General features: G+C 47.7%; 1 protein-coding gene across 3 annotated transcripts in view; it reads left to right on the plus strand.

The window, feature by feature from the left end:
* Positions 1-16,705, plus strand: part of BCL2L12 (BCL2 like 12) — a 177,497-nt gene that overhangs the window by 145,316 nt on the left and 15,476 nt on the right. The gene's annotated exons all lie outside the window — the stretch shown is intronic.

Below are 16,705 nucleotides of genomic sequence, written 5' to 3' on the forward strand. Positions count from 1 at the left end.
TGTAGTCGCTCTTCGGATGCGGGGGACGGCGGCGAGGGCGTGGTTGGCTGATCGGAGGTGGCGTTTGGGAGCGTAGAAGTTGACTCGGCTGTTGAGGTAGCTCGGGCCTTGGTCGTGTAGGGCTTTGTGTGCGTGGGTGAGGAGGCGGAAGGTGATTCTTTTGTTGACGGGGAGCCAGTGAAGGTCTCTCAGATGTCCGGAGATGTGGCTGGTTCGTGGGATGTCGAGGATGAGTCTGGCTGAGGCGTTCTGGATCCGCTGGAGTCTCTTCTGGAGCTTGGCGGTGGTACCGGCGTAGAGGGCGTTGCCGTAGTCCAGTCGGCTGGTGACGAGGGCCTGGGTGACGGTCTTCCTGGTCTCGGTGGGGATCCACCAGAAGATCTTCCGTAGCATGCGTAGGATGTTGAAGCACGCCGAGGAGACGTTGTTGACTTGCCTGGTCATGGAGAGGGAGGAGTCCAGGAGGAAGCCCAGGTTGCGTGCATGGTCTGTCGGTTTGGGTGCGGTGCCCAGGGCGGGAGGCCACCAGGAGTCGTCCCAGGCGGAGGGTGAGGAGCCCAGGATGAGGACCTCCGTCTTGTCCGAGTTCAGTTTCAGGCGGCTGGTCGTCATCCACTCGGCTACCTCTTTCATCCCTTCGTGCAGGTTGGATCTGGCGGCGGCGGGGTCGTTGGTCAGGGAGAGGATCAGTTGGGTGTCGTCGGCGTAGGAGATTATGCTGAGGTTGTGTTTGCGTACGATGGCCGCGAGGGGGCTCATGTAGACGTTGAAGAGGGTGGGGCTCAGAGATGATCCTTGAGGGACGCCGCAGGTGACTTCGGAGGCCTCTGACTTGTACGGTGGTAGGCGGACTCTCTGTGTTCTTCCGTCGAGGAAGGAGATGATCCAGTCCAGCGCCTTGTCCTGGATTCCGATGTTGCTGAGGCGCCGTACTAGGGTGCGGTGGCAGACCGTGTCGAATGCCGCAGAGAGGTCTAGGAGGATGAGGGCCGCTGTTTCTCCATTGTCCATCAGGGCTCGGATGTCATCGGTGGCGGCGATGAGGGCGGTCTCGGTGCTGTGATTGGCTCGGAAGCCGGACTGTGAGGGGTCGAGGGATCCGTTCGTCTCGAGGAAGGCGGCCATCTGCTTGTTGACGGTCTTCTCGATGACTTTGGCTGGAAACGGGAGGAGCGAATAGCTGAGGAGGAGAGACTGGTGCCAGAGACAGGCGAGCTGGGTAATTGAGACACGTGAGATGGGCAGCAGAGACTAGTGATAGGGGTGGCAGAGACTGGCAAGAGTGGCAGCAGAAACTGGGGAGACTGGCAGCAGAAACTGGGGAGAGTGGTAGCAGAAACCGAGGATACGGGCAGCAGGCAGAGACTAGTAATGCAGCAGAAACTGGGGAGAGTGGCAACAGAAGCTGGTAAGACAACAGCAGAGAGAGGGGAGGCTGATAAGAGACCATGGAGGCAGACAGTAAAGGCAAAGGTTCCCAGATGAGAGAAGTAGCAGAATCGGAAGCAATTGCTTTACTGATGAGAAATGCTGGCAGAGGAGACATCTAGGTTAGGGAGGGAAGGCATGTAGCAAATAGACCGGTGATGAGCAGCACCAGGAGGGGAGAAAGACAACAAAGACAGGCCAGGGCACAATCAACGGGACATAGAAGGTCAGGTCGGTATTCAGCATAGTGTGTGAAGGAGAAGCAAGCAACACTCCTATGGTAGCTACGTAGCATGGGAAACATAGACTGACAGTGGAGGCGGAAAATGGGCAGCACCAGAACTTTGAAGACTACTTGCATTGTTAGACATAAGGTATCAAGTACAGTTGGAGGATACAGGCTGCAGATGCAGCAGTGGGGGGGGTAGACCTGCAGGGAAAGTGAGCATCCAGTACAGGCGAGCTGGTTGTACACATTCTTGAGACATCCAGCACCAGTAAAGGACATCACAGGCAGGATGAAGAGCAGCACAGGCAATGTAGATTGGCAGCACGAGTGGTGGAAATGGGAAGGATATACAGGAAACGAAAACAAGGAAAACATTCAGTGCATTGAAGGAACACAAAAGAACAAAACATCGCTGGCAAGAAAGACGAGAACTTTGTACAGCTGAGGCACACAGCTACTGGCAAGGATGATGGAAAGAACAGTCAGGTGAGAAATATAGCATGCAAAAAAAGAGCGAGCGGAGATGGGCAGCACAGGCTTAGGAGGTGGTGATTATGAGAGACATCCAGCACATATAAGCAAGGCATGATGCACAGAGAGTACAGATCATCAGCACAGCCGTTCAATGCAAGGACGTGGCTTGTGGCAAAGGCATAGCAAACCAGTCGGGAGAAAGAAACGATCTGGCACGAGCACAGAAGACAGTCCGGCCAATCAATCAAATCCCTTTATTTCAGATGCAAAAAGTAGCCATAAAAGCGCCTAAAATCAAAGACAAAACATATGTGAATCCATGTCATAAAAAGAGAAGACAAACCCGCATACATCATGGTCATGGCTGATGAGACAAATTCACATTACTAAAACACCGCCAATAAGACAGACATATCAATTCCTGCACCTCTAGCCTAGGCTCAAGTTATAGGAAAGGCTCTTAAAATCGAATAACCGAAAAGTTATAATATGCAGCCCATAAGTGAAGCCACATACTCCACCCAGTCACAATTCACTAGAAATTAACAGCACCCACAAATCCTTTATTTCTCAAACTGAGAGTATCGACCCCCTTGAATAGTTCCATCCTGTTAAAATAGTAATGATTTCCTGCTATTGAGAGCACGTTTCAGAATGCAACACATGTTGATGCATTTGGATGGGGAATTTAATTGCTGCAGATAGACCAAAGCTAGCCTGGAATTCTGATACCCTGTGACTTAATGATAGGAATTTAAAACCTTTTGGTAAAAACTGGGTAAAATTGGCAGAAGAAGGTAAAATGCAACAGGCGTGTGGGGAGAATTCATCACAGGGACAAATTAAAACTTTAGATGCATCGTATTGACCAAGAAAAAACCCAAGGTGCCACTTCACAAACCCTCACCTTAACCTGTTTAATAGTAGTTTATCCCAGGACCCATTAATCCATACCAAATCTGGTTCCAGGGTTAATGAGCTATACAAGTCCAAATACTCCCTGACCGTTGATGTTCTTAATTCTAATACCTTCCCACAGACTTTCATCCTAGACTTAAAAGCAGATTTAACCCAGGTCAGGTCAGTTTTAGTTATAGAGCTCAAGTTAGTAAAAAGGTCGGCCTTCCAAGCTTTACCAGTTTAGCCCCAAGATAGCTGAACCAAGTGATTTTCAATGCTTTCACACAAAAGGCAATCCTCCGTAATCTGCCTTTTGAGAGAGGCATGCTAATTCACCCAAATCGAACACCACAGAAGCGCACAGCCAACTTGATAATATCCTCCTCATATTCCATCCCCAGCTCCTGGTGCGTGATAAAAGTAAAGCAGGCGGGGGGAGCACCCAAGCACCCTTTTTTGCAAAACCTAAAGGGAGCTTATATTAGAGTAACCCCAGATACCTGAGCCATATGTAAGAACTGGGAGGCACTTTCTCATGTAGATCTCCCAAAGAGGGGCTACAGTTTTATTCCCAGTGCACTTGGCCAAATTAAAAAAATGTCCTCAAGATTAAAAAATTCTGACGCATACTAGCTATGCAGGGTTCCCAATTACCTTTAACGTCCCTGACTACCCCCAAGTAGGAAAAATCCTGGGTCTGCGGCACTGGTTGGCCTTTTAAAAGTATACCCGCATCTTATACTGTCTAAACTTGTACACCATTATATATGTTTTTGCTTCATTAGTAACCAGGCCTAATAACCCCATAAAATTCTTGAAGGAGGACATTCAGGTCATTGGGCGTTCTCGAAAGTAAAACCCCATTGTCTGCGTGTAAGAGTACGGTTACCTTTTTCCTGCCAATTGAGTTTGCTCCTGAGACAAAATTAGTTAGGACTGTAGCTAGTCCATTTATATACAAAAGGAACAATAGGGGGGCCAGCACACAGCCCTGGTGCACCCCTCACCCTAGCTCAAAGCAGTCTTTCAGTTCACAGGCGGGCGCGTACCTGACAGATCATAATAAAGAGCTCACAAAAACTGAACTGAATCGTTCTCAACACCTAAGTCAACAAAGATCTCCCAAAGTTTAGCCTAACTATGCTATCGAAGGCGCAGGATAGATCCAGGAAGGCCAGGCAAACACTACCCTGCTTAGCAACTGTATACTTTGAGACTAACAAGTGTAGGTTCAAACATTGCTCCAGTCTGCCTAGCCCCTCTCTGAATCCATACGGCACCTCCCATAGCGTGCGACTTTCCCTTACCCAAGTTAGGAGACACTCCAGGACAGTCCTCTCTGCCAACTTCACCGTGAAATCCAGCAGGGATATGGGCGGTAGCACTCCGGTAATAGAGGGTTGCCCTTCTTGAAGATCGGCACAATAACAACAGTGTGCCATGATTTTGGGACTCCCACCTTGTAAGCCGTGCTGAAGCAATTACATAGGAGACAGGCCTATAATTCAGATGAGGCTTCATACAAATCCATCGGCCTTCCATCCGGTCCAGGGCCTTGTGGCAAGGGCTCCTATTGATTGCCTCCGTTACCTCTTCAATGCTGAGTTTCAGATCTAGGGGGACCAGCACCTCCTTCTCAATGTGTTGATTAGATACACTGTCCATATACTTTTTTCAAATGGTAAACCCAAGCCTCCAAGCTAATATAATAAGGACAGTGTTCGATGTAATGCTTAGAGAGTTGGAGTTATTGGCCTCCAGCCGAAATGCCCTAGGATCTTTCAGCCTACAAGCCCTGATCAGATTACCCCAGGATTTATCTTGTAGTTCTTTTTCCCCCATACCTTAAGGCAGCCTTGTTCTCTGCTCTATGCTGTTGTAATTTTCCTAAATCCCTGGGTATCTCCTTTAAAGCTTTGTGTAACAATGAGGCCTTCCCACAGTGCTGGTCGAACCACTTAACCTTATAGGTCCCTTGTTTAATGGATTTCATAAGACTATCCCTAATCAAACAAACTTCAGCTGGGCAAATAGATTAGCCACCTCCCCGGGGTCATCATTATTAGTGGTCAAACATTTTATCATCATCAGAAGATGGTTCAAGCTAAATTTTGACACAAAAGTGGTCATATCAACTTTGCTCCACACAAGGTGAAGCCCTTGTGTTTTGACCATTAGAAGGTCCGTAGACACGGATATGGCTCCCCCTCCCGGGGAGACATAAATCCAGGCTTATGAGATTGTAATTGCTATATGCACAAACAACAATAGCTGCCAGAGGCACCCAGAGCAACAGATCCCGTATTATGAAAATAAAGCCAATAGTAGAAGAGTATTCCCTCCTTTCGAAAGTGGCCTTAGAATGAACATTAGGATCCCTCAGCTCTGTCACATTAGTAAGGTCGAAAGTCTTGATCAGATGAAGAAGAGTTTTCCCACTCTGGTCCATGGGGAAATAATCAAGTCCCGTACCACTGTTATCAGACAAATTGCACCCTTTAACCAACTGAGAAATCCCAAGATTAGCGTTAAAATCCCACCCTAAAATAATTTCAAATCCTTAGTGCAAATTCGCATATTTAACCTCCAGACCACAATAAAATTATAAAAACAATATTTAGTACATTAGGCCACATAGGTAAAAGGGCTTGAAATGGAGTGCAACTAGAGGTAACCAGGCTGAGCTTGCAGTCCAAAGTGACTTTGATCCAAGTCATAAGCCCTACCCTGGCTCTAGCAGATGAAGAAGGCACTGCAGGGACTATGTGGGAGCGATAACCATCCAGGCATATGGTTTCCGTAGACCAAGTTTCGTGGGGAAAAAATTATATCATAGTCCCGTATGAAGTTAACCCATACCTCGATGCCCACCCTGCTTGCCAGATCAGCAATATTCCAAACAAGCATTTACAATGCAATGGTCTCGGCAATATTATAGGTAGAGCTATTGGTATTGCTCATTATTTTTTTATCATTATTGTATCCCTAAATAAATGGCATTGTCATTTCTATTGGCATTAGCTTTTTTTTTTGCATATGTGATACCTATTGCATTAGCAGAGAGAGAGAGAGAGAGTGAGGTAGTGAGATAGAGAGAGAGAGAGAGAGGTATTGAAATAGAGAGTGAGGTAGTAAGAGAGAGTGAGGTTGCTAGAGAGTGAGGTAGTGAGATAGAGAGTGAGGTAGATAGAGAGTGAGGTAGTGAGATAGAGAGAGTGAGGTAGTGAAAGAGTGAGGTAGTGAGGGAGAGTGAGGTAGATAGAGAGTGAGGTAGTGAGATAGAGAGAGTGAGGTAGTGAAAGAGTGAGGTAGTGAGGGAGAGTGAGGTAGATAGAGAGTGAGGTAGTGAGATAGAGAGTGAGGTAGATAGAGAGTGAGGTAGTGAGATGGAGAGAGTGAGGTAGTGAAAGAGTGAGGTAGTGAGGTAGTGAGGGAGAGGGATGTTGTGAGGTAGTGATATATAAGCATTGAGTGATGTTATGACTGGCCTTTCTTGTGATTGGACTCAATCCTATTTCACGTTGGATATTACATTTTACAACTAACCTATTATTCACTATGAATATATGCCAGCTACTAATTGCTCATCTTATCTTTCAGAATGACTTGTGTGTAGTATGAAGCCCACAGATTTTAATATCAGTTCATGAGTACATCTGGAGCGATGAGGCTCAGCAGACAGGGTGTACTGGCTGCCCGTGCATAATATGCGTACACGTGGATGCTGTGCTTTGTAGCCATTGCTGCAACCCCAGTACGCATACTTTTGAAATGTATTACGTGTACCTTTTCATACTGTACAGTGCGGTCATATCCCTATTTAATAAAAGTGTTCTAGTGAAATAAGGCAACTGTGGTCATATGTAAAACAGAACGATAGATAACACGGGGTTTTGGAAATACACAAACCTCTCCCATCAGTTGTGCTGCCTCTTTTTCAGTGCATTGAAAAATAAAACCAATACAAAGAGAATAGCTGTGGGAAACAAAAAGCAGCGTGCTAACAGTATAATTTGCCACCCTTCCAAATAATCAGTTCTCACCCCCTCCCACTAACCTTTCCCTGTCAGATTGCGTTGTGACGTCCTTTGTTATTGTAGCTCCACCTCACTCCCATTCGCCCAGCATATCCCACGCCGCACCCAAGCACCGACATGCTTATCTGAGTGTTCTGGTGAGACGGGAGCGCAGCAGCAGGCTGCACTTACTCCTGTCTGGGGGAATGAGACTAACATGCACTTACTCCTCTTCGAGGGGGTGAGGCAGACGTGCAGTTACTCTTTGCTGAGGGGATCAAATGTACCAGGAGTGTACTTACTCCTATCTGAGGGGGTAAAACGGGCGTACACTTACCCTTACTTCTCTCTGAGGGTGGGATGAGACGGGCATGCACTCCTCTTCAAGGGGGTGGGGGTTAGGCAGACGTGCACTTACTCCTCTCTGAGGGGGTGAGACGGGCGCGCACTTGATTTACTCCTGCCTTCCAGATTTAGCAGGGCATGCGCAGGTTAGGGGCGTATTGTATCCTGGGCATCTTCCCCTCATTTGAATGAATGAATGATTAAACACCAGAGGGAAGCTGTGCTGACTGCCGATGTTGTGTCTGCAGGGTGATAGTTTAAAAGCTTTTTTTCCCCAAAGGATAAACTGGTACGTGAAATCCTAACCTGGCGAATCCGGTGCCAATGCTGGGTGCCTGCAAGATCGGCCCGCTATACAAACACACTTCACAAACTGAATGCCACGGACGTGGAGTCATCCACACTGCTGGGGTGGGCACAGTTGGCACGGCGTGGCATCCATCTATTTGTTTATGTGAACATTCCACCGTTATAATGGATTTCCGCAACAGCCAATTGAGTCCAAAGGGTGGGCTCGTCAGCGTCCCTTGATGGTCACCTGTAAAAGGGCGCCCCTGGAGTACAGCCCCAGCCCACTGGCACCCAGAACGGTGTTTCACGTGAAGATGAAACGCACATTCCCGAATTTTTTTCTAGAATGACTATATAACACCGTCAACACAGGCTCTGGAAACCTAGCACTAACGTATAATATACAATCTATATTGAACTCCTGCATATTACATTATCCAGAAACTATACAGTGGATCGGGCCTGCGCTCGACACCCTGGGTTGTGCATCCTATATTCCAATAGGATCAAAAGAGCTTCCACCGCATGTGTGATCCACTGCATGTGTGTGTGGCAAATATTGCAGATCACACACTGCGATACAATGCTCACGGTCTGCAGTACGGCTGTGTAGGAGTCTAGAAGCCACGCGCCTCCTATATATGGAACGCTCACAAACTGAAGGACTCATATGCTCTCAATGGTTTCACCGCGTACCAGTGCCACACCAACTGTCAAAGATTTTTTTTTTAACTCAAATACACAAATAGCACGATATCTCGTGACAAATCTGGACCATCATAACATCACCACAATACACAACATCTTTGCAAAAAGCCTGCAGGAAGGCTCGGTGAGCAGAGCGCTCCCTGCTGACAAATGCGGTGTTCTGAAGATCAAGATTTCGAATCCGGGAAGGCAGACTCAGCCTTTCAACTTTAAATGTATTGCAATACAGAATAGTGACATCTTTCATTTGCAGTGCTTAGAAATGGCACTAGTGCTGCTTGTAGCGCCCTATAAAGCGTTGGCTAGGGCGTCCGACCTCGAATCTGGGGAACTGGGTTCGAGTCTTGGCAATGACGCAGAACATCCTGTGATTCTGGGCAAATCACTTAATCTCCCAGAGACAAAAATGAATGTGTCCTCATGTAATGCAACTGGTGCTATGTAAAGCGCTCTGAAACCCGATTCGGGTCAAGTTTGCGCTATATAAAACTATGTACAAAAAATATATCTGAACGTAACACAATAACAGGTAACACATCCAACCAAAAGGCAGCAGCACAAACAGGCAAGAGATGCAGTGTGTGTGTGGACATGTATACGGGAGATCAGGTTGTGTGATCTTGGGCCTTTAACGATTGTGAGCGCTTAGAATTAGACTAAATGCTTGGTTGCCGTTTGTCCAAAACTGGATATTTACAAGTGCAATATATAATGGGTACCTTCATGCCCACTGACAGTTTTGTGACTGAGAACCCTGGCGTCAGGCCCTGTGTTTTTGAAACAGTAATGGTCTGTGTTTAAAATGGACAGCATTTCAATAGGTGCGCCAATTTAAAGCACTACTGTGGGTACATCCAATAATGCCCAGGTCTAACAAATGAACACAAAAAGAAAAGAAATGTGAGTGAAGGAGATACAGAGAGTTCTTCTCAATTCACCACCAGCACTGCCGTAGTGACCAAAGCAGAGAAGATGGAGGCGTAAGCCGCGGGCAGCTGCAAAAACATAAAAACACGCTATTATTGCGTGTCGGATCACAAGGTTATTTTTTTTATACGTGAAAAATGAATTCTTTCATTTACTTGAAGTGCCAGCTAAGAAGTATGGATTACATGAAATGGAGAGTCATGGTTGATCAATTAAACACACATTTGTCAACGTTACTCATTTAAAAAAGCTCCCCTTTGGAATGAGGTTTGAGGTATTTAATCCTTAAGAAAACATTTTACTGTCAGTTTCCAAAAGTAAGGAATTACATCCTCCCCTTTCAAAACCTTATCTGCAGCCTCGCACAGAGGCCTTTAATTCTAGTTTTTAGCTTGGCACAGCATGCGGCGAGAAGGGTGCTTGAAAGCAAGGACTGGAGGCGCTGGACACGGGCCTGCGCACCCCCTCCTCGTGAGTGCTTTCTTCCGGGGTTGACGTGGGGTCTCACATAGAGTGTTTTTCTAACGTGCGCCTGAGGGTTTCTTGGCACAGTATAACAGATGTTTATTACACCTCAAACGTATTCATTTGATCAGCCTCAGGAGGATGAAAGCCCGAGCGGCCCTGCTGTGACAATGGGGTCACACACAGTCCCAGTGTTCGTCTGAGCCCATCAGCCCGTTCGGCTGGGGAGGCTTCTCCGGATACATGCAAACATATATATATATATATATATATATATATATATATATATATATATATATATATGTTCTACTTTATCTCGCTTTGCTCAAGTTGTGGTGAAATAAATGGGGTGCCGAGTAGAAAGCTGCGGCGCTTGGCTATACGACCCATCCTTGGGAGGGCCTTGGGGGTGAAGAGAGCCTTTTGCATTACCTTTCCCTGGAAGGGGGGGGGCATGCCTCGGCCTGTGGGCACACACCTCCCCCATCTGTCATCCTGCCTCCCGGGGCCTCAGCAGCCAGGCCTCTTCACCGGACTTCAAGCTAATCCCGCGGCTCCTGCCTGTGACAGGTCATTGTTAAACACCCCTTCCCATTTCCACCCCCTCCCCATTGTCATGAAGGTGTGACTGCAAGGAAGCCCTCCCCCTCTCAACGCTGCCAGCAGCAGCTCTTGGGAGCCATGTATGCTGTTTTCTGAGGTTTGGAAGAGTTGCCAACTTGACACCATGCCTTGAGACATCGGCTTTCATGTCATTAATCAGTGCATTCTGGGACTTGTAGTATTCCGTTACTTCACTAAAAGCAGCTGGTCAAAGTGATCTGTTAACAGTGATTTGTGAAACGAGAGCACACAACTGACTTTGGTTGCACATCCTGCGTGGGCCTTTGCTAAGTTTCTGGGGCTTGCAAGTGTGTTATGCGGGTACTCAAACACACATGGCAAGTACGGATCACTTGTGACCTTCCGTGTCTAGTGTGTGTAATGGCGGGGTGTCCCTGGCGCTCATAAGAGCTCACTTTATCAGATCGCAGACTCGACAGGTGAACACCGCTGAGAAGGGCACAGGCTAGGGCAAACCACACAAACACGAGACCTGGACCCAAATCTCTACTTCCCCATCATACTGACCAAACTGTGTGCTCTTGGGCACCTCATCCCCGTTTCTCGTGTCAATTATATGCCAAAGTCAGCAGCTCTTAGAAACAGAACAGAACACACACACACACACACACCGAGCAAGGAAGTGTCACATTTCCATTTATTAAGTGAAGGGGCGATAACTCCCGCCCTCACATCCTTGCATCTAGCGAGTGAGGAAACTCAGCGACGCGTTTATTCACTCTAGAGACTGGGTGTCGCGGATTTCAATTCTGGCAAAGCAAACTCCGGGTTTCAGTCTCCTGGGACCGCTTTCATTTAGTTGCGATTTTCCTGTGAACGCGCCTGCGGATTAAACGAACTGCAGATTACTCCCCAAAAAGCTTTTAATAGCTATAAAATTATTGTTTTACGTCATTTGGTAATGCCGGTGTTATAAACTTAAAGAAGACACGGAAAACAGCACTAAATACATAGTATGACAGACAACTACCTCTGCCCTCCCCCCGCGCATCCCAAGCGGTAAACATAGCATTTCAAGCGACTTTTACACTCCATTCCGCTTCCTATATCGATTGCTTCCAGTCTACGGTTTTACGTAGCATTCGCTGCTGTGGTTTCTGTTCATGCAGACCAATGTTCATATCGCACTGACGGAGGCTGCTACCCCACGTCCCCTGGTTCCTTTCAGTAATGTCCACTCCTTCCTTGTCTTCCCCCTAAGCCATTAGCAGCCAATTGATGTTTACTAAGGTGCTTAGTGTGCCGCGGCGCGGACGGCACTGGAAGATAGCGGCCGGGCTGAGGGTGGAGCGCAGCCACCGGGATCCTCGGGAGGAGGCTGTCGGTCTGTGATGCGCACAGGGCAGCCGGGCATGGAGCAGGCTGCACCTGGGAGCTGTGCACAGGATTCCCGAGCCCGGCGCCGCCGCAACGCACTCGGAGCTTCGCGTGATTGCTCAAAAATGGCGGATGGAAGCTTCGAAACTTTTTCGGATTCGGGGGCGTGTTCCTGCTGTTCAAAAGGGCGTGGCTAAAAAGTGGAAAGAACAGCAAGGAACACGCCCCCGAATCTGAAAAAGACGGAGCCTATTTGGAGGGACGGCTCTCTCCTCCAATGGCTGGCCTCCGTTTAGGAAGCCAGCCAATGGAGGAGAAGCAAAAAGAGAGGCGGGCTAAATAGCCACTCTAGGAAACATTAAATCTTCCGACTTCCGGTTCTGCCTTCGGCAGACCGGTAGTCCTCGACCTAAAAAGGACCTTAATTGCTTAGTCGTGACTATCAGTGGTAGTAATGTCGCCATTGCAGCGCAAAAACTGTAGAACCAGTGGAGTTTACATTTGGCTAGCCCTCGTGATTTAGGAGTTCATAGGGTAGACAGACACAGAGCCTGAAGGAGAACTTGCCCCCTCTGGCATCCTCGGCATAGGCCTTCATAGCCTCATAAGGAACACAGTCCGTCTATCTCAGAGAAATCATCTAGTGGGCAAAAACGATTTTAGACAGGGATGTCAAAAGAGCATTTTAGGTGGGCTCTATAAAGGAGGAACTTGCCCCGACACCCTGGTTAGTAACCAGATTTCTGTAGTAGTATCCCAGGGACAGAATCCTAACATTTCCAGGTCTAAGATGCCCTTCTTTGGGGCCCAGAGGGTATCTTCTGCCACCCTGGGATTTCTGAAACTGATGATGACACAATCCCCAATTAATTCCTTGCTCATCTTCCCTATCCAGCCCACTCCTCTTGCCATAAGGACCTCCGGCTGAATGTTACTCCTGCTCCTCATGTTCCTGTGGATCCAGTGGATACTCTTGTTGATAAGCTCTAATGCAGACTCGTTAGCTTCGGGACGTAACCGCAGGAAGTTTGCTAATACAGCCACATAAGGTCATGCCACAGTCGGTAGATCACAGCGGGAGTCACTTTTTGGGGCCAAGCCCTCCTGGGCAGGAGGGTACCAGAGGAATGCAGACCGGGTTAAGGCCACCAGTAGAAGGACCAGCCAACACAGGGTCGATCAAGCATCAGTCATCACCATTGTGGGTAAAAGGGGCGCCCACTATCGTGTTACGGGCCAGTTCAGTTGCCACCTCCCCTCTTGCTTCGTCGGGGGCATTGGTTCAACACCAGTAGTGGAGGACCCAAGCCCCAATGGCAGGCCACACCCTCTCACTCGCTTCTAAGTCAGTGAGCTTCGCCTCAATGAGCCCCAGGCCAGCGCACAACCCTGAGAGCTTGGAATCCAGGAGGTCAGCAGCCACTTGACTGAAGTGTGCCAGGAACTCCCCAAATAACTCTTTGTGATCAGGTGAAGTATCAGACTTTGCTGACCCAGGGGGTACTGACTTTTAACAGATTTGGATATTATCAGTTTGCATTTGAATTACCCCATGTTTTGTCTTAGGGCGTGATACTTTAGTTTGCTTGGGTGCCTGTGGCTGGTGTCTGTAGCGTGTTTCACATCTTGGCCCCTGTCCATGCATCTTTCAATAGTAATAACTGTTGTAGTTTCGCCCTCACTAGGCAGAGTTGCAGTGAGTGCAGTAGAAGACATATGTTGGAAAACGAGGCAGCATCTGTGAGGCCTGCACAAATAACATGACTACATTTGTCCTTCACTGGGAACCAACACCCAATTGTAGCGCCTGACTCTCAGAGGGTAGCGTTGCAGAGCAGTCTGAGGCTTACTCAAGGGAGGTGTGTGGGCTAGTAATCGCCATTTGCAGGTGCGCAAAAATAACACTCAATAATTGATTGTCCAGCCTATACTTTGCTTCATAAAAGTAAGAGTACATACACCTGCCTTGGTGACACATAACCCTGACTGAGCATCTCCTACTGACCATAAAGTATGCACCTCGATATCTTAAGGGTTAGCAGTCTGGGGTCTTCACCTAAGTGCTGCAGCAAGAATACATGTTTAAGCACCACTTTAGAATGATAGTACTCATAGCATTTGGGTATCATTAAAATGCATTGCAATTACAGCCCCTAAAGGCCTCACAGATGAAATCACCTGGATTATGCATATACAGCCAGACACCCTAGCAGGAATGCCTGACAACATAACCCCACTTTGCTTATGACATCACCCTATCTATATCAGTACTTCACATTACACATGTGACCTTCAGTCCCTCTAAAAGAAATAATATTGTAAAAGCATTTTTGGTGCAATTACACCTCTTCACCTCTAGGGAATGCCCTTCTCAAGATATGCCCAACTCAGCCCTTCACTCCTGGATGCACTTTTCAAATCACCCTCAGCTGTAGAACTTAAGTTCCAGCCCAGAAGATGTTTAATGCAGACTGCGCCCTTGAAGGGCTATTCTTTTCAAATCCCCCAGGAAACTTAGGGTGGGACTTTTTTCTTTGTGGAGAGGAGGCCTTAGCTTGTGGAATAAAGGTTATCAATCCATCCAGCTGAGGTCAGCCCTCAGCCTGGGTCTGGTCATGGCTGGCGAAATATGACAGTTCTGTATGACCCAAAAGTAGTACAAATATGACTATGGACTCTGCAGAATACTTCTTTTCACATCCGCTACAGTGGACTTTAGTGCGTGTCTGGAATCTGTAGGCCTTATGGAAGTTACCCTAGCCCATGGGTTCCACCTCCCCATAAGGGAATAATGAAGTGAAAAACACAGTAAAACACACTGATTTTCCCTGGCATGTTTCTTTCCAGTGTATAAAGCCTATTCCATGTCACCACCCTATTCTGCATACGTCCTGCCACACCAGTCTATCTGCACCTGCTCCTTGGCTGCGCCTGCTAGGGCTCACCCCTGCACAGCCCCTGCACATGTGCACTCGCAGGTACATATGTATCTGCATGCAACCAGCCCGGTGTCCCTTTCTCCAGCTGCTGCGCAGTGGCCTGGTCAAGCCAGGGCGACACCACTAAAATCCGCATGCAGTCTCTTACATCCTGAGTTCACTGTGTGTGAGTCCCACTTATGAGGCTCCCCCACAGTAAAAGCTCAACAATTAGGTGCTCAAAAAGCGAAAAATCTTGGCGGCCCATTGTGTCAGAACCACCTTCTAACACATAGATAATGGTCTATCAGCAAACAAATCTTCTTTAACCAAGGCACTCACCGCCTTTTTCTGTATACCCCTCCAAAGGGGCAGTATTGTTTTGCAAACACCCCTTCCATGCAGTTGGATAGCTTTCTCTTCAACATCTCAAACATATCCAAACAGCCATGGGACACAAGGTAACGTTTAGGCCATAATCTATACAAGCACAAAAGATTCAATGTAAAACCAAATTACATCAACTCAATGTAATCTGAGAGTTGAGCCAAAATGTCAGGCCACAGTTTCAGTGGTTTCAGTGTTAGTACCAAGGGAGGTATCCCAGCCCAGCCTCTTTCTGCTGCAGACGGGCACAGACTGGTCTATTGGACCAGTCTTTGCCCGGGCTGTGTATGGACGTGTCCCGCGCTGCGTTGTGCAGGACGCACTTGGCAGACACTCCTCCTGTGCTTGACAGATGGAAGCTGGGAGATGCAGTCACTTCCCCAGCTACAGCAGCAGTTTTTGCGGGGTGAAGTGGTAGTCTCTTAGGTTCCCCATGCTGTGGTGTGCAGTACGCACTTTTCAGCGCTTGGCTGCCCCGCGTCCTGGGATTGACAAATGGAAGCTAGGTGATGCAGTCTCTCCCCCAACTACAGCTCTTTTATGGGTGAAATGGCAGCCTCTAAGGTCCCAGCCAGTCAATATATGCATCAAAGCCAAGTTCGGCATGATGGCTCTGGTTCTAGGTGCTGGTCACCATGTATTGCGAGATATCCCAAAAATCCCTCATTCAGACATTGGAAAATACAACCGTTGCCTGTTCACAAAGCCGCAGGTCCTACAGAGCCCAGGCGGGATTCCTCTGTAGCTCTGACCCTCACCGGCTCAGCATGTCCCTAAGAGAGATGGATACCCAGGTTCAGAGACACCAATTTCTTGTAATCAATTGGTCTGACTGTTATTCCTATCTGGAGTGGCAAAGAAAGAAAGGACTCTTCACCAAGATTTAGCATTCGGCTGTCTTTGTACCGAAAGATGGGCATGTTAATGGTGGACCTATAAAAGAAGTGTATAAAAAACAATAATTTATTTAGCAGCAATATATAGCGCTGAGCAACGAAAGGTATGACAGAACTTTACACATAACAGCAGTGACCCAAAGGTCTGACAGTAAACACGAACTAAATGGTCAACACAACAATCATAGAATTGGTAGAAGTTGCAACATAAATTATGGTAGAAGGAGGACCAGGGAAGAGTGAGTTGTCGAAAGAAGTACAGAATGGTAGAGAGGGGTCGGCGGGCAAAGAAAGTAGAGTGGGAGTAAGTTAGATGAGGAGGAGGAGTGGGGAGTGAGGATGCGAGAGCAGAAGAAAGGAATACAGAGAAGGGATGGAAAGGGTAGCAGAGAGAGAGGGTGAGAGAGGCTTAGTGGAAGTGAATTAGAATAGAATGCGTGTGATGGGGTAGGCAGAGGGTAAGGGGGAATAGGGAGAGCGAGCAGGAAATAGAAAGGGCAAGGACAGAGTAGTAGGAGAGAGGTTGAAGAGAAGGGCTAGAAGGATTGAAGGGAAGTGAAAAAGGGGATGGATAGAGGACAGCAGAGAGATTTGTAGAGAGCAGAGGGAGACGGAAGTAGTGGGAGAGGCTAAGGAAGGTGAAGTGGGAGATAGGTTGAAAGCAAGAGGGAGGAATGGAAGGCTTTGTAAAAAGTGAAAAAATAGACTGGGAGGTAGAACCAAGAGTTGGAGAGGCCACAGGGTGGGCATGAGTTTTTGGGGGCTCCTCTTGTCAGGACA

Source organism: Triturus cristatus, chromosome 7 (assembly GCF_964204655.1).
Source record: "Triturus cristatus chromosome 7, aTriCri1.1, whole genome shotgun sequence".
In the NCBI taxonomy this organism is placed as follows: Eukaryota; Metazoa; Chordata; class Amphibia; order Caudata; family Salamandridae; genus Triturus; species Triturus cristatus.